Genomic DNA, 19,498 nt, shown 5'->3' on the forward strand with positions numbered 1-19,498 from the left:
CGCTGTGAACTCTGTGCACTATTTTGTTTCCCTTCCGGTTCGTACGCGCCAATGATTTCCGCACGTGTTGCATTGTTCTCGGTAAGACGTGCATGCTTTCGCTGTGAATTCTTTGTGCACTATTTTGTTTCCCTTCCGGTTTGTACGTGCCGATGATTTCCGCACATGTTGCATTGTTCTCGGTCAGACGTGCATTCTTTCGCTGTGAACTCTGTGCACTATTTTGTTTCCCTTCCGGTTCGTACGCGCTGATGATTTCCGCACATGTTGCATTGTTCTCGGTAAGACGTGCATGCTTTCGCTGTGAATTCTTTGTGCACTATTTTGTTTCCCTTCCGGTTTGTACGTGCCGGTGATTTCCGCACGTGTTGCATTGTTCTTGGTCAGACGTGCATGCTTTCGCTGTGAACTCTTTGTGCACTATTTTGTTTCCCTTCCGGTTCATACGCGCCGGTGATTTCCGCACATGTTGCATTGTTCTTGGTCAGACGTGCATGCTTTCGCTGTGAACTCTTTGTGCACTATTTTGTTTCCCTTCCGGTTCGTACGGGCCGCTGATTTCCGCACGTGTTCAGTCTCTCCCTGTAGTACATTGTTCTCGGTCAGACGTGCATCGCGCAGAAGGACTTTACCTCAAAACTGTAACCTCTTCTTCACCAAGCTTCCTGCTCACTTCCTTCATGCCAGAGCTCGACTCAGGCAAGGTTAGTTTTTTGGTTGTTTATTAAAAAAAGTGTTTACAGCGAGCGGTTCCTAAGGCTGTAGCGTGAACTCCTGCAATGTTAGTTTATTCTATTCAAGGTGTTCTCAGTGTTATTCAATGTTTTTACATTTAGTTTACTATTACACTGTGCATTCTATGGTATAATTAACTATTTTTGTGCTTAAAAATCTTTAAAAAAAATACATTTACATACAGTTCGTACGGTCTGTAAATTGTATTTACATCAAATCCTACGGGAGAAATGACCTGAGGGTCCACTGCACTACAATACCTTATAAACAGTGGTAAGTCTGTGAGATTTGAGGCGTTCTGACAAAGGCTACATATTAATAATACAAAAGGAGAAAGGAGAGTAATAGAGAACTCTGACAAAACAAAAACATACGGACATAAGAACGTAAGATATTTGGCAAATGAGAGGAGAACATTCAGTCCATCTGTCGCCCGTCCGTTCAGCTAATCAATTGCTATGCTGTCCCAACATCTCCTCCAGATTCTTCTTAAAGGTTGTCAAGGCTTCTGCTTCAATGGTTTCGGTAGTTTGGTCCAGAGTCCCACAACTCTATGTGTAAAGAAGTGCTTCCTGCCTTCAGTTCCAAACTAAACTTCTCCTTTAATTCCATTGGTGTTCCTGAGTATGTGATTCACCATTAAGTTGAAAGAATTCAGCTGGATCTACTTAAGGATGCCTTTGAGAGTTTTGAAGAACATCATCCCTGTATCTTGGACTAGATCATCTGATGTTCACTCACCATTAAAATCTCTCCATACAGGCAGTAGCCTTGCTAATTTTGAAGACCTGGGTGAGGTCCCCATGCAGTCTCCTCTGCTTGAGACTGAACAGATTGAATTCTGGGAGTTTGCCGCAGTAGGACACATCCTTGAGTCCTCATTTCACTTGGTTTCTCTTCTCTGCACAGCTTCAAGTGCTGCTATGTCTTTTTTTGACTCAACTTCACACAATACTCCGCATGGGGTGTCGTACATGGCTGGGGGGTCAGACCCGGCTGGGACGCCTGGAAGGACCAAGAGGTGGCATATTTGTTCTCCGTGCCACGAGGGGGCAACCGCCCTGAAGGAGAAGAGGGCCACAGAAGGGGAGCAGGGAGGCTCAAGTCCATGGAGGCCCGTATCCACCGCCAGGGGGCACTCCGAACCTCATGGAGCTCGGGACTTATTTACTTCCATCACATCCATGGAGGACGATCCTTCCAGGGTTACCCAGAGTGCTTCTGGGTGCTCTCCTGACGCTTCCACCACACCAGGACGTGACGTCAAGTAGAGCACCAGGAGCTCTTCCATGTGAGGATAAATTTGGGCCGCCTCCCTCCTATCAGAGAGCTGGAGTCGGGAGTAGGAGCAGGACGAAGCTCCTGGAGAGAGAGGACAGGTGGCCCAGGAACGAGGAGAGAGAAGGCCCAGGAGAAGGGTGACTGGGGCTAGTAGCACTGTGAGGTGTGCGGGACTGTCTTGTGTTAACTGGAAGTTAAATAAAGAAGCATATTTTGTATAAAGATGTGGTCTTCGACTGGTGGTGTCCTGGCAAATATCACAGGGGTCTCACTAGTCATTAAGTAGTCTTAGCATGACTTCTTTTGTTTTAACAATATAACTTAACATTTTTTTGCCTTTTAAGTTGCTTCTGCACACAGACTTTGCATGTTCTCCCCGTGTCTGCATGACTTTACTCCGTGTGCTGCGGTTTCCTCTCACGGTCCACAGACATACAGGTTAGGTGAACTGGCAAACAGGAAAAAAAATATTGCCCCTAGTGTGTGTTTGGTGAGAGTGTGTGTTTGCCATGCGATGGACGGGCACGCTGTCCGGGGTTTTGTTCCTGCGTTGCCCCCTTTGTTAGTTGGGATAGGCTTCAGCACCCTCAGTGACCCTGTTCAGTACTAAGCAGATTAGAAAATGACAAACTGACTGTTAGCTTTGAGGGATTTGTGTTGTGTGGGAGACAAGCAGGCCGAGCTGAGAATATTTTCTACTCAGACGCACCCCCCCCACCCCCCCTTATGCACACAGCTATGTAACCTTGAGTGTAAATGTGTTAAGAACATGTGCTAGAATGAATAATGAGGCAGGCTGATATAGCGTCCACCATGAACCTTAAACATACACATTATAATTCTTAAAACTCTGACAGCGGATAAACAGAAAGAGAACTCTTAAATGAAAAGAAAAGAAAAGAAAACAGTGGGAGAGTATTAGGGAGGTCACGCTGGTAAAGGTCGATATGAGGCTTTGCACATACAGGTATTCAGAGGTGCCACAGGCCTCGAGATAGAAGATAGAGGGTTACAGAAATTGGGAGGGAAGGAAAATCGGAAGAAACGTTGCAAGTTTTGAGAATAGATAACAACAACAAGAATGTGTTTCAAGCATAGCCCAAAATCACACAAAGAAGGCCTCCATGGGCTTTCACAAGCCCTGATTTTTGACTGCCCCACAAGCCTTGACTCTCTAAGAAGACTACCCCCCCCCCCCCAAAAAAAACTTTGTAATAAAAAAGGAAGGAATCTTGAGAAAGGCAATTCAGAGAGTGATAGAGAGAGACCCCATTCCAGATAGGTTGGGTGTGCAATGGGTGTCAAAAAATGGGGTAAATACAACACATAAAACAGGACACAAGTCACCCTCTTCACAGAGCTAGATACTGTAGGTAATATGTCATGGCCACCTCCAGAATACGACACAATGGCAGAAACTACTTTGTTCTTACACCGTCACAGCACTCCTCATCAGGTGTAGGCATACTGCGTCATAACAACTTACTGACCGAATACAGAACTATCACATATGAGAATACAGATTTGTTCAAATACATCAACAACAAAGTAGAAACTATCACAGGTGGCGCAGTGGTAGTGCTGCTGCTTTGCAGTAAGGAGACTGTGGAAGATTGTGGGTTCGCTTCCCGGTTCCTCCCTGTGTGGATAGCGCTTTGAGTACTGAGAAAAGTGCTATATAAATGTAATGAATTATTTAATTAATAGAAATGAAAAACAGCACAATCTGTCCATCAGTTAGTTATAGAACCACGGCCATATTGTAGAAAAGGAGTCGGACAAACTCCTGCAGACCTCCGCCAACTAGCTGCCTCCCCTCTACTGGCCATTCTACAACTGAATCAGGCCAACCAGATGATAGGACCCTTCTTAGTGGTAAGTAAACGAGAAAAGATGAGGATGGGACCTCAGGGACAGGAATGTCCAGAGCCCAGCATCATTAGAAATGTCGTCAAGAACTTAAATGCTTAACAAAGCACAAAAGGGAAATGAAATGAGACAACCACCTACAGTATGAGCAAAGAAGGAGTGCTGAAGATGGGAGTGTGTGAATGACATCAAAGGCAGCACTCCAAAAGCCCTTCAACCCTGCGCCACAAACATAACATAAATGAAAGGAATTAAAGGTCCCAGTTTTTAGTATCTATCTATCTATCTATCTATCTATCTATCTATCTATCTATCTATCTATCTATCTATCTATCTATCTATCTATCTATCTATCTATCTATCTATCTATCTATCTATCTATCTATCTATCTATCTATCTTATATAGTGCCTTACATATCTATCTATCTATCTATCTTATATAGTGCCTTACATATCTATCTATCCATCTATCTTATATAGTGCCTTACATATCTATCTATCTATCTTATATAGTGCCTTACATATCTATCTATCTATCTATCTATCTATCTATCTATCTATCTATCTATCTATCTATCTATCTATCTATCTATCTATCTATCTATCTTATATAGTGCCTTACATATCTATCTATCTATCTATCTATCTATCTATCTATCTATCTATCTATCTATCTATCTATCTATCTATCTATCTATCTATCTATCTATCTATCTATCTTATATAGTGCCTTACATATCTATCTATCTATCTATCTATCTATCTATCTATCTATCTATCTATCTATCTATCTATCTATCTATCTATCTATCTATCTATCTATCTATCTTATATAGTGCCTTACATATCTATCTATCTATCTATCTATCTATCTATCTATCTATCTATCTATCTATCTATCTATCTATCTATCTATCTATCTATCTATCTATCTATCTTCTTATATAGTGCCTTACATATCTATCTATCTATCTATCTATCTATCTATCTATCTATCTATCTATCTATCTATCTATCTATCTATCTATCTATCTATCTATCTATCTATCTATCTATCTTATATAGTGCCTTACATATCTATCTATCTATCTATCTATCTATCTATCTATCTATCTATCTATCTATCTATCTATCTATCTATCTATCTATCTATCTATCTATCTATCTATCTATCTATCTATCTATCTATCTATCTATCTACCATTGCCTAAGGAGTGAATGTGGAGAGGTAAGACAAGTGGACGTGGCACTGATCCTCGAGGCACGTTGTTTCAGTGGTGAAGTCCAGGTGTTAAACGAGGACAGTCACAAAGATTGGTTGGAAGGGTAGGGCTTGAATCAATAAAAAGCTGAACCGTGGATTCTTAGTTAATCCCAGGGAAAAGATAAGGAAGGATTGTTAACAGTATGGAAAACTGATGAAAGGTCAAGAAGGATAAGGACAGAGTGGAGAGAAGCAGCTCAAGCAGATTTATATTTGTGACTGAAAGCAGTGCAGGCTCGGCAGAGCGACCCTTGGGGGTTCCAGACTGGTGAGGGTCTCGTACAGCTGGTTGTCGTCAGAGTGATGAGAGGAGAGTTGTTTGTGGACTATGTGGTCTTGGACAGGGATGGCAGAAAGGAGACAGGACGGTAATTTTCGGGTTTCTCCAGAGTGTTGATCGCATGGGAGTTCTTGAAGTCAGCAGTCATCAGCAGACACCGGGGAGAACATGCAAACTCCACACAAACAGCGAATGGGGCTGCTGCAGCTGTGAGGTAGCACTGCGCCATTGTGCTTCCCTCCATTTATCTCTAATGTTTGTGTAAAACCATGACAGTTTAAGCAACTTGTTTGGGTTCACCCAGCAGTTGGAGTTGTGGTTTAAGTGGTTGGCCAGTAATGACACCATCTCCTGTAATTCGTGGAGCCCAGATGGGAGTAAAGACATAGTCATAGGAAAGGTTAAAAAACGTCAAACAAAGACAGTACTGGGAACAGAAATAAACTGAGAGCGGCCGTCCAGAAAACAAAGCAGCGATTATCGTCAGTTTTCTTTTTACCTTTGCATTTTAAAGGCTCTGCCCAGTGTCTTCTGTAAACTGTGCCACCATAACCCTTGTGTGTTTTATTTCCCCGAGTACCTAACTAAATACTGCTGTACTGTAAGCTAACTTTGTTGAGGTCAGTCAACATTTACATTTACATCATTTAGCAGACGCTCTTATCCAAAAGAAAGAAAGAAAATGTCTGCTTCAGTGTAGCTGAAGTACAGAAAAAAACAAATAAAAAACGGTGCCCACAATGGAAACAAATTGCTCCATCCAAACGGTATTTTTCCTCGGGTGGAAAGGAATTAAAAGACTGTGTACGTAAACCACTTTGGAAAATGATGAATGATTTGCCAGGAGTTGGGCGCATTCCAGCCGACTGTAGGCTCACATAATGGGAGGCCGAGCGGCGGACAGGCAGCCAATTAGCTTTAGTGGCACTGAGAGCGATCGATACGCGCTGTTGGTGAGTCTGCAGACTCTTATTTTAGACCCAGGCTATGCACTGTGCCGCTGTTATTTTCATTTGGGCAGATTAAGATGAGATAGATTTTTGTTTTACTTATTTAATTTACCTTTATTCTTATAAAGAAAATGACACAAAAATCTGATAAATTCCCTTGTGGGCCATCGATAAGGAAAATGGGGAATAAGAAGGAGACAAAATCACATTTCAGACTGCGAACAACGCAGTTGTTAAGATCCAAATGGCATAAGAGATGGGATGTGAAGTGAGTCCCGTTTGGGGGGTCCACCCTCAACACGTATTGCTTTGATGCGGTGTATGGAACGGCACCCCAGGGAGGTGGCTATGAAGAGTGATGCGGTACAGGAGTTCACGTGGGACCCCCTGCATTTGGAGGTAATGCTCAAGCTTTATAACACACTGGTGAGGCCTCATCTAAAGTACTGTGTGCAGTTTTCGGTTACAAAAACGACATAACAGCACTAGAAAAGGTCCAGGGGAGAGCAACTAGGCTGATTCCAGGACTACAGGGGATGAGTTAGGAGGGAAGATTAAAAGAGCTGAGCCTATGCAGAAGATTAAGAGATGACATGACTGAAGTGTTTAAAATTATGAAGGAAATTCCTCCAGTGGATCGAGACGGTGACTTTAAAATGAGTTCATCAAGAACACGCGGACACAATTGGAAACTTGTGAAGGGTAAATTTCACACAAACATTATCAGACAGTGCAATGTCGCTGTATATGTACCACCTTGATTTCAAGACAAGGCACCTGTGAGTTTTCTTGTCTTCGAATAAAAGGAGTTTGTTTTCTGGTCAAAATAAATCCTAAATTTTGATTATACTCCTAAATATCTATTATGGAGTAAGAGTGATAAAAAAAAATATAATGCAGGTATACCTGTGTGAAGAAATCAGCAGCCCCCTAGTGATCAGTCGCTGGCGCCTGTCTGCTCGAGTGACGGGTGGTTTGTGAGCGATTCGTCTTTTTGAATGACTCTCTCAGTAAACCATACAAATTGATTCATGAGCACAAACGGAGCTCAATGGGGCTAGTGCTAAAGCGCATGCATGTCCTGTGTGACTTCAGTATCGTCTTACGTTTTGCTGTTGCTGCCCGCTGGTGGATGTGTAAAGCGCATGTTCAAGAAACGCCTGGCTTATGAGTTTCAAGGCATTTGATTCATGAATGAGTCACTACCCAAGAATCATTCTAACAATTCTCGTTCATTTGTTTTGTGAAGTGGTCAGTATGCCAAAATCATCTAATGATTCTCGCTCATTTCATTTATGAATGGGTCACTCCCTGAGAATCAGTCTAACGATTCTTGTTCATTTGTTTCGTGAAGTGGTCAGTATCCCAAAATCAATCTAACAATTCTCGTTCATTTCATTTGTGAATGGGTCAGCATCTGAGAATCAATCTAACGATTCTTGTTCATTTGATTCGTAAATGACTCAGTCCCTGAGAATCAGCCTAACGATTCTCGTTCATTTGACTTGTGAATGAGTCAGCACCTGAAAATCAGTCTAACGATACTCGTTCATTTGTTTCGTTAAGTGGTCACTATCCCAAATCAATCAAACGATTCTTGTTCATTTCATTTGTGAATGGGTCACTCCCTGAGAATCACTCTAATGATTCTTGATCATCTAATTCGTTAACGAGTCACTACCTAAGAATTAGTCTAACAATTCTTGTTCATTTGACTTGTGAATGAGTCAGCACTCAAAAATCAGTCTAAAGATTCTCATTTATTTGATTTGAGAATGAGTCACTGTCCAAGAATCAGTCTAACAATTCTTGTTCATTTGTTTCGTGAAGTGGTCAGTATCTTAAAATCAATCTAACGATTCTCATTCATTTCATTTGTGAATGGGTCACTCCCTGAGAATCAGTCTAATGATTCTTGATCATCTAATTTGTGAACGAGTCACTACCCAACAAATCGGTCTAACAATTCTTGTTCATTGAAATTATAAACAAGTCACTCCCCGAGAGTCAGTCTCATGATTCTTGATCATCTAATTTGTGAATGAGTCACTACCCAAGAATCAGTCTAACAATTCTCGTTCATTTATTTTGTGAAGTGGTCAGTATGCCAAAATCATCTAATGATTCTCGCTCATTTCATTTATGAATAGGTCACTCCCTGAAAATCGGTCTAATGATTCTCGTTCATTTGTTTCGTGAAGTGGTCAGTATCCCAAAATCAAACTAACAATTTTCGTTCATTTCATTTGTGAATGGGTCAGCATCTGAGAATCAATCTAACGATTCTTGTTCATTTGATTCGTAAATGACTCAACTGAGAATCAGCCTAACGATTCTCGTTCATTTGACTTATGAATGAGTCAGCACCAGAAAATCAGTCTAACGATTCTCGTTCATTTGTTTTGTGAAGTGGTCAGTATCCCAAAATCAATCTAACGATTCTCATTCATTTCATTTGTGAATGGGTCACTCCCAGAGAGTCAGTCTCATGATTCTTGATCATCTAATTCGTGAACGAGTCACTACCCAAGAATCAGTCTAACAATTCTCGTTCATTTGACTTATGAATGAGTCAGCACCAGAAAATCAATCTAATGATTCTCGTTCATTTGTTTTGTGAAGTGGTCAGTATCCCAAAATCAATCTAATGATTCTTGTTCATTTCATTTGTGAATGGGTCAGCATCTGAGAATCAATCTAACGATTCTTGTTCATTTGATTTGTAAATGACTCAGTCCCTGAGAATCAGCCTAACGATTCTCGTTCATTTGACTTATGAATGAGTCAGCACCTGAAAATCAGTCTAACGATACTCGTTCATTTGTTTTGTGAAGTGGTCACTATCCCAAAATCAATCTAACGATTCTCGTTCATTTAATTTGTGAACAGGTCACTCCCTGAGAATCAGTCTAATGATTCTTGATCATCTAATTCGTGAACGAGTCACTACCTAAGAATTAGTCTAACAATTCTTGTTCATTTGATTTGTGAATGAGTCAGCACCTGAAAATCAGTCTAAAGATTCTCATTTATTTGATTTGAAAATGAGTCACTGTCCAAGAATCAGTCTAACAATTCTCGCTCATTTGACTTGCGAATTAGTCAGCACCTGAGAATCAATCTAACGATTCTTGCTCATTTGATTCTTAAATGACTTAGTCCCTGAGAATCAGCCTAACGATTCTCATTCATTTGACTTGTGAACGTGTCAGTACCCAAGAAGCTGACTAACAATTTTCATTTAGTTGATTTTTGAATAAGTCAGTACCCGAGAATCAATCTAACAAAAACTTGTTCATTTAATTTGTGAATTATTCAGTATCTGAAAATCAATCAAATGATTCTCGTTGATTTGATTTGTGAACTGGTTACTTCCCGAGAATCAATCTAACGATTCTTGATCAACTAATCTGTGAACGAGTCAGTACCCAAGAATCAGTCTAACAATTCTCATTCATTTGATTCGTGAATTGGTCAGTATCTGAAAATCAATCTAATGATTCTCGTTCATTTGATTTGTGAACGGGTCACTCCCTGAGAATCAGTCTAATGACTCTTGATCATCAAATTCAAGAACAAGTCACTACTCAAGAATCAGTCTAACAATTCTCGTTCATTTGACTTGTTAATGAGTCAGCACCTGAAATCAGTCTAAAGATTCTCATTTATTTGATTTGAGAAAGAGTCACTACCCAAGAATCAGTCTAACGATTCTCGCTCATTTCATTTGTGAACAAATCAGCACCTGAAAATCAGTCTAACGATTCTCGCTCTTTGGATTTGTGAAGTATCTGAAAATCAGTCTAACGATTCTCGCTCTTTGGATTTGTGAAGTATCTGAAAATCAATCTTTCGATTCTCACTCTTTAGATTTGTGAAGTATCTGAAAATCAATCTAACGATTCTTGTTCATTTGATTCGCAAATCACTCAGTCCCCAAGAACCAGCCTAACGATTCTTGTTCATCTGATTTGTGAATGGGTCACTCCCTGAGAATCAGTCTAATGATTCTTGACCATCAAATTCAAGAACGAGTCACTACCCAAGAATCTGTCTAAAATTTCTCGTTTATTTGATTCGAGAACGAGTCAGCACCTGAAAATCAGTCTGATGATTCTCGCTCATTGGCATCGTCAGTATCCGAGAATCAATCTAACGATCCTCGTTCATTGGATTTGCGAATTAGTCACTATTCGAGAATCAATCTAACGATCCTCGTTCATTTGACTTGTGAACGCGTCAGTACCCAAGAATCCGACCAATGATTTTCATTTATTTGATTTTTGAATGACTCAGCAGTCCCTGAGAATCAGTCTAACAATTCCCGTTCGTTTGAGTCGTGAACAGATCAGTACGAGTTTTACAACACTCATTCACTTGTGATTCTGTAAAGTCATATTTTAATTATGCATCTTAAATGTTTTATAGTGCTTGGTGTATGGAAACATTGCAATGCCGTATAAATTATCACGTTAAATATATCATGAATTATATATTTATATATATATTAAACATATATTTATAGGTAATTAATTAAATATACATTAACAAGCAATAACGTTAATTATATATGTATTTACACACATATGTACACATATATGAAACTAATGTACGAATTATTACATTATTGATTTGCGATGCGATCAGATGAGACCCCCCTCTCCCCAGAACTACAGTATAAGATATCCCTAAAAATGAATTAAAATAACTGATTCACTGAAACAGGTGGTTTGAAAGAATCGATTCTGTGGATTGAATTGAAATGCCCACCACCAGTAGTCTGCTCCTGTGAATCAAAAATCAAACAGAAACAATAAAACACACTGGTGTTACTGAGCACCCTTGTTACTCAGTAGAATGATGATGTGTTACCCAGCATGCCCTAGTACAATAACGTATTGATGGCTAAATGAATCAAATCTATTAAATGCTTTAGAAAAGAGAAACTCAGTTTGCCTTAAAAATTGGGCTAGTTAGACCACTAGCAAAGCCACCAGTGTGTGCCGAGTGTGTCATGGTAATTAAAAAGCCACATCCTGCTGAGGGGCCACCATTACAGACGGTGACTCTGCCCTGAGGCCCCATCCAGACAAGGCCGAGTCCTTCTAATTGTGACTTGCTCTTTGACCTTTCAGGAATCAAAGCAACTATTTTTACTGCATTTCTTTATTCCACCATAAAGAGCACATAGCTAGACACTCAATGAATGGCTCACCTCCCCAGCACTGGACACAGCCCCTTTTAGCCTCTGGAATTCTTCAAGGCATGGATTCAACAGAATGCTCACAATACTCCAGACGTATTTGGGTCCACACACTGACTTGATGGTAAAATGCATTTCAATGCTGATTTTTTTTGGCCACACGTCCATGTCAACTTATTCCAAAATCACTCAGTTGGATTGAGACCTGGGGGACTGCGCTAGCTACGGGAGTAAATTAAAGTGACTGTCATGGTGTCATGGTCAACAAGATGCTTAGACTCACACCGTCCGAAAATGGAGATTAGTTTTGTTTATTTTGGGGAGCCCAGGAACACATTTAGTTTTAACCCTCATACACAGAGACATGTCAAACAGTGGCAGAAATGCACTGATAGTAATGAATATGTTACATAAGTCTCTCTGTTATAAAAAAAAATCTTGCGATGATACGTGATCTTTGGAACAGAGACAGAGAGACACTTTCAGGTCCCGTGAGACGGGCAAGTCACGTCATACCTACAACCTTTGGAAGCAAGTCTCGTGATACACATGCAGAGCAAGTTAGAGGTAACGGAAGTGGGAAAATTTGAAAGTCTTAAGAAAATGTGAGTAAAGATCACATTAGCGCAAACAAACGGAAAATATTACTTGGTGAGATAGCAGAACAGCGAAAAGAGATCGAATAGTGTTTGAGGATGAGGGGGAGAAGAAGAGAGACAAGGCAGTGAGACAAAGAGTAAGACAGCTGCTGTGCACACTTTTAAATGTCCGAAGCACCCCACAAAGTGCAGATCACACGACATGGCAAGAGCAGCAGGAGCTGATGGAGCAAAGAGGAGGTAAACCAGGAGAAGGTGGGAGTGGAGGATGCCATCATCTGCATGCTACACCGATCCCTCTCCCACTTGGACAGAGGCAGTGGTGCTGTAAGAATTATGTTTCTGGACTTCTCTAGCGCCTTCAACATCATCCAACCTCTGCTCCTTAGGGACAAGCAGACAGAGATGGGAGCAGATTCATACCTGGTGGCATGGATCGTGGACTATCTTAAAGACAGACCTCAGTATGTGCGTCTTGGGAACTGCAGGTCTGACATTGTGGTCAGCAACACAGGAGCGCCGCAGGGGACTGTACTTTCTCCGGTCCTGTTCAGCCTATATACATCCGCCTTTCAATACAACTCGGAGTCCTGCCACATGCAAAAGTTCGCTGACGACACTGCTATCGTGGGCTGCATCAGGTGTGGGCAGGAGGAGGAGTATAGGGACCTAATCAAGGACTTTGTTAAATGGTGCGACTCAAACCACCTACACCTGAACACCAGCAAAACCAAGGAGCTGGTGGTGGATTTTAGGAGGCCCAGACCCCTCATGGACACCGTGATCATCAGAGGTGACTGTGTGCAGAAGGTGCAGACCTATAAATACCTGAGAGTGCAGCTGGACGATAAACTGGACTGGACTGCCAATACTGATGCTCTGTGCAAGAAAGGACAGAGCCCACTATACTTCCTTAGAAGGCTGGCATCCTTCAACATCTGCAATAAGATGCTGCAGATGTTCTATCAGACAGTTGTGGCGAGCGCCCTCTTCTACGCAGTGGTGTGCTGGGGAGGCAGCATTAAGAAGAAGGACGCCTCATGCCTGGACAAACTGGTGAGGAAGGCAGGCTCTATTGTAGGCATAGAGCTGGACAGTTTGCATCCACTGAACAGTATCATCTCCAGACAGAGGAGCAGCTTCAGCGACAGACTGCTGTCACCGTCCTGCTCCACTGACAGACTGAGAAGATCGTTCTTCCCCCCACACTATGCGACTCTTCAATTCCACCCCTGGGTGGGGGGTTAAACGTTAACATCATTCAAAGTTATTGTTTGTCTGTATACCTGCATTGTTATCACTCCTTAATTTGGTATTGTTCTTTGTTGGTATGCTGCTGCTGGAGTATGTGAATTTCCCCTTGGGATTAATAAAGTATCTATCTATCTATCTATCTATCTATCTATCTATCTATCTATCTATCTATCTATCTATCTATCTATCTATCTATCTATCTATCTATCTTATATAGTGCCATACATATTTATCTATCTATCTATCTATCTTATATAGTGCCTTACATATCTATTTTATATAGTGCCATACATATCTATCTATCTATCTATCTCTTATATAGTGCCTTACATATCTATCTTATATAGTGCCATACATATCTATCTATCTATCTTATATAGTGCCTTACATATCTATCTTATATAGTGCCATACATATCTTTCTATCTATCTTATATAGTGCCTTACATATCTATCTTATATAGTGCCATACATATCTATCTATCTATCTTATATAGTGCCTTACATATCTATCTTATATAGTGCCATACATATCTTTCTATCTATCTATCTATCTTATATAGTGCCTTACATATCTATCTTATATAGTGCCATACATATCTATCTATCTATCTTATATAGTGCCTTACATATCTATCTTATATAGTGCCATACATATCTATCTATCTATCTATCTTATATTGTGCCTTACATATCTATCTTATATAGTGCCATACATATCTATATATCTATCTGTCTATGTATAACCAACTGTATTTGTTTCCCATTGTATCACTGTTTAAGAGGGGCTTCGGAGGAGCGGCAATGTCTCCTTGGGGTGCGTTCTGCCCCCCACTTCACAACGGCGCGTAGCGCAGGCGGGTGGGGAAAAGGGGTTGGCGAGCGAAGCAAGCAGGGGGCAAAGCCTCCTAGTATATTAAAAAAACAAACGCTGCATATGGAAACCCTACCTGATTTCCCCAATGGTGATAAGTATTTAATTAACACCGAAAAAAAACCAACAAAGCACTACGTACAAAAAGATCAACAATAAGCACGACAACACAAAGTCCACACACAGTTCAGTTCCAGATGCCAATGCAGAAGATGAATGAAGTCCCAAGTGAACAGCTTTCTGTGTAATTTGTAAAGTTTTGTCCTTCCATGATAGGTTGTAGGTGAAGAACTGCAGACGTTGGGCACGTTCCACAGACAAATACATTTACTAACTCAGAGCAGACCACACAAACATCAGGCACAGGACACAAACATAAATCCGAAAAACTGTAATCCTCAGGTAACTGTATTGGTAATCTGATATACAAAATGAACGACTGAGTTCTTGTCAGCTTCTTCTGGCTCATCATTCAAGTCTGTGCCAAGCCTTATTTCCACCGGCAACCCCTGTGACAACACTCAAAGCTGCCCAGTGGCAGAGTACTACAGGGACTTGCTGGGATTTGTAGTCCATTGAAGTAACTATGCTACACTGTTTATGAAACAGTGAGATGCAGCATTATCAGAAAGTATTCAGACCCCTTCACTTTATACACATTTTGTTAAATGCTGAAGCCTTATGCTAAAATCATTTAAATTCACTTCTTCTCTAATTAATTAATACGGAATATTCCAGAATTACAAAGAAAAAAATTTTGACAATTTATTAAAAATAAAAAGTATGATATCACATAGACATCAGCATTTCATGACCCTGAATTTGATGAGCAAGATCACAAAATGCATGGATTTGCATGTGGATGTTTAATTTTTGTGATTACTTTACACATCACAACATATTTTTTTTTCTACTTTTGCTTCCTGATTCTTTTTGAATCCACCTTAATAAAAGGATAAGTGTCTAGGTGTCCGTGTTTCCATCCAATGCTGTGTTTCTGTCATTCCAAGAGATGGCACATTAAAAACACTGCTTTTATGAACACACACCAAATGGCATTCAACAGAGACATATGCATCACATTTGTCATTCTAACAGCTGGCGCATCACAAACATTAACACTGCTTTTATGAATACAGACCAAATGGCATATGCATTACATTTGTCAGCCCAACAGATGGTGCATTACAAACATTAACGCAGCTTTTACTAATCCCATACCAAATGGCATATATCAGAGACATATGCACTACATTTGTCATTCCAACAGATGGTGCATCACAAATGTTTGTAGTAATGCATTTTATTCTTCAAATGATTGTAATGCACCATCTGTTGGAATGACAACTGCAATGCATATGTCTCTGTTATATGCCATTTGGTATGAGATTGATAAAAGCGGCGTTGATGTTTGTGATTTACCAACTATTGGAATGACAAATGTAGTGCATATGTCTCTGTTATATGCCATTTGGTATGGGATTAGTAAAAGCTGCGTTAATGTTTGTGACGCACCATCTATTGGACTGACAAATGTAATGCGTTTTATCACTAAATACATTAAAAATAGTGCACTGCAAATGTTACAGCTAAAGTCTATGTTGATTCCTTAGATTTCAACCTGTTTTACATGGGTAGCACAGCTAGCTCTTTCCTAAATATTTCCATATTTGTTTAGTTTTCTTAGTGTCAGATGTTTTTCATGTTTTGCCCCTCTATCCTTTGGATATTTGAGACTTTACAGCCTTTGCTCCACTTTTAGGCCTGTGCTGGCAGTAAGCCTGCCTTTTGAGCTTGGTGCTAGCTTTCCTGAGGCAGTGAAGTCAGTCCTGATTTAAGAGCGCACGTCTGCCCTTTATTTTATCAGCCAAACCTAGAAGTCTGGGGCACCTGACCCCTTCCAGTCCAGTTTTAGAATTATGTAGGTGACAGTGTGCCTTGACAGCACCAATACAAAGATGGAAAGCAAGTCAGGGTACCAACTGTCGTCCGGTGAGGAAATCACCAAAGCCTAAAGAAATGTTGGGATACCAAGTGGGTCGTCCCGTTTAATTTTTTGAAGACTTAAAGCAAAACAAGTGCTCATTGGCATGAAAAATAAAAAGACTTTTAACAAAGAATAACCTAGCGTAGCCTTTGGGCTGCTCTCTTTGTCCTGCGGTGCGCTCATACCACTAGTGGAGACCTACCTCCGGGGGTGCCCGGGCTTTATAGGGGTCAGACTGGAAGGGACAGAGTCAGTTAACCTAATTGGGCATCTTCTTGGCACTGTGGAGGGAAAGGGAGGCGACACAGTTAGCAACAGTGCCCCCTCTCATCCCGGGGTGGTGTTACATTCAAGGTGATCCTCTGACGCCCATGCCCGACACAGTCCATTGTATGGCACCTAAAAAGCCACACTTAATCACTCATACTGGGCCAGAAACTGTAACATCAATCTAATTCACATTCCTGGGATAAAACAAAATATCCAAAATGTAAAATATTACATAAATATTTCACTAATACAGAAGTACACACCAAAGTAGACTTTGTGGCATACAAAAAATAAAATTTTATTTCAGCAAAGCATATCTGAGAGACTGGAATAAGTTTGCCGACCGTAAGTCAATCTTAGAGTCTATATTTAAATGTCACAGACACTAAAACAAATTGACTTTTCATGTCGGAAAAAGAAAAGCAATTTGATTTCTCAGTAATTGTTCACAGCTTTTTTTTTCCCCAAATAAATAATAAATGAAGCACATAACACTTTTTTATCGCTAGCCAAGTGCCAGTTTGAGAGTACAGAGGGGTCAATGGGTGCAAGGCCAGCCCTCCTCCTCTACCTAGACTGGATGTTGATGTGAACGCCGCTAAGTCACAACTCAGTCTAACAGAACGTGTTTGGTGTGTGGGCCGAAAGCAGAGTCCTTACAGAGAACTCATAGAAACTCCACAAAGAAGACATCCTGGCTGAAGGGAATTCTAGATAACGTGCAACTCAGTGGTCAACCAATACAACATGTGCAGACGGCGGATATACTGGCAACGTTTGCTTCGTCCAGTTCAGAGGTAAGGAAGTGTCCAGGCTTAATTCCAGCAGGACCGACCCCAGTGTGGGGTCTCTGTCTCGTTCACCTCACTCCCACAATGTGATGGCCTGTGCTACAGAGTCCTCGGGATGGATGACTTTGGGCATCCTGTACTTTATGTACTGAGGATAAACCAGGGTGGTGGAGAAAATCACAGACAAAGAAAAACTACTCAGGACTCCAAAATCTCACAGTTTTCTGCCAAGCAAGCAGTCATTCAGAAAAAAAAGAGTTCATGTGCTATGACATGACAAAATTATAACACAAAAATTAATTAATACAAAATAAAGACAGTGATTCATTTCACTGATCAACACTCGACTCTAGAAGTTACCTCCACTCTGCAGGGTTTCTCAGCAGGTCTCTTCTCCTGGTACTACACAACCTTCTCCAAAAAGGTTAACTTATTTTTTTTCTACCTTTGCTTCCTACTTTGGGTGTTATACATCTTTCTGAATCCACCTTAATAAAAGTATAAGTTTCTAGGTGTCTGTGTTTCCGTCTAGACGCTATGTCTCTGTCATTCCAACAGAGGGCACATTAAAAGCATTAACACTGTTTTTACCAATCCCATACCAAATGGCATTCAACAGAGACATACAGTATGCATCACATTTGTCATTCTAACAGTTGGCGCATCACAAACATTAACACAGCTTTTACCAATCCCATACCAAATGGCATATAATAGAGACATATGCATTACACTTGTCATTCCAACAATTGGCACACCACAAACATTAACACCACTTTTACCATTCCCATACCGAATGGTATATAATAGAGACATATGCATTACATTTGCCATTCCATTTTACTAATCCCATACCTAATGGCATATAATAGAGACATATGCATTACATTTGTCATTCCAACAGTTGGCACACCACAAACATTAACACCACTTTTACCAATCCCATACCGAATGGCATGCAATAGAGACATATGCATTACATTTGTCATTCCATTTTACTAATCCCATACCTAATGACATATAATAGAGACATATGCATTACATTTGTCATTCCAACAGTTGGCACATCACAGACATTAACACTGCTGTTACCAATCCCATACCAAATAGCATATAACAGAGACATATGCATTACATTTGTCATTCCAACAGTTGGCAAATCACAAACATTAACACCGCTTTTACCAATGTGCTGGTAAGTAAGCCTGCCTTTTTAGTTTGGTGCTAGATTTCCTGAGGCGGTGAAGTCAGTCCTGAGTTAGAATTACCTCCACTCTGCAGGGTTCCTCGGAAAGTCTCTTCTCCTGGTACTAAACAACCTTCTCTAAAAAGTTTACCGAAGCAAACTCCACTCCACAGGGCTGCTAAGTGGTCTCTGTTCCAGGCAAAACACAACCTTGTTTTTATGACACACTCAACTGATTGAATGCATATGTCAATCAAAGGAAAAACAAAACTTACCAACATCTATGGGAAACGTCTGCTTAGCATGCGTACTTCGATGGAGCTCCTTATCTCCTTGTGATGCTGGCCTCTAGTTGTCATCAAAAGGTGTCCTAAAAAAGGGACAAGGATGTGTCATCAGGTCTGGAAGACAGTCCAGTGTACAAATAATCCAAATGCTCTTGTGTCCAAGCAAAATTACTATAAATGATCAGGATAGATAGATAGATAGATAGATAGATAGATAGATAGATAGATAGATAGATAGATAGATAGATAGATAGAACTTTATTTGTTCCCACGGGGACATTTGTTATATATAACCTGATCTTCTAATCTATCTATCATATAGTGCCTTTCATGTATATCTATTATATAGTGCCTATCTATCTATCATATAGTGCCTTTCTATCTATTATATAGTGCCTTTCTATCTACCTATCTACCTATCTACCTATCTATCTATCTAGTATATAGTGCAGCCTGGTGAAGTAGCTAAAGCATTAGACCTCAAACATCATGGATGCCAGTTCAATCCCAACCTCTTTCCGACTGTGTGATTCTGAGAAACTTACTTAACTTGTCTGCTTCAGTTGTATAAAATGCCTGTGAACATTTTCAAAGTAAGTCAACTTGCATAAGAGACAATCTTATAAAAGTAATGTTAAAATTCACCTAAGTGTTTGCTTAAGCTGATG

At 40.4% G+C, this 19,498-nt stretch overlaps 1 protein-coding gene across 3 annotated transcripts in view; it reads right to left on the bottom strand.

Moving 5' to 3' along the window:
• LOC114664049 (CMP-N-acetylneuraminate-beta-galactosamide-alpha-2,3-sialyltransferase 1-like) overlaps positions 1-19,498 on the bottom strand; it is a 400,960-nt gene that overhangs the window by 143,246 nt on the left and 238,216 nt on the right. For 2 of the 3 annotated variants that reach the window (XM_028818032.2, XM_028818033.2), the window contains exon 4: positions 18,819-18,913. The exons of the other annotated variant lie outside the window; for it this stretch is intronic. The gene's annotated coding sequence lies outside the window, so the exon portion shown is untranslated. The remainder of the gene's footprint in view (positions 1-18,818; positions 18,914-19,498) is intronic. 3 annotated transcript variants of the gene reach the window in all.

Source organism: Erpetoichthys calabaricus, chromosome 13 (assembly GCF_900747795.2).
Source record: "Erpetoichthys calabaricus chromosome 13, fErpCal1.3, whole genome shotgun sequence".
In the NCBI taxonomy this organism is placed as follows: Eukaryota; Metazoa; Chordata; class Cladistia; order Polypteriformes; family Polypteridae; genus Erpetoichthys; species Erpetoichthys calabaricus.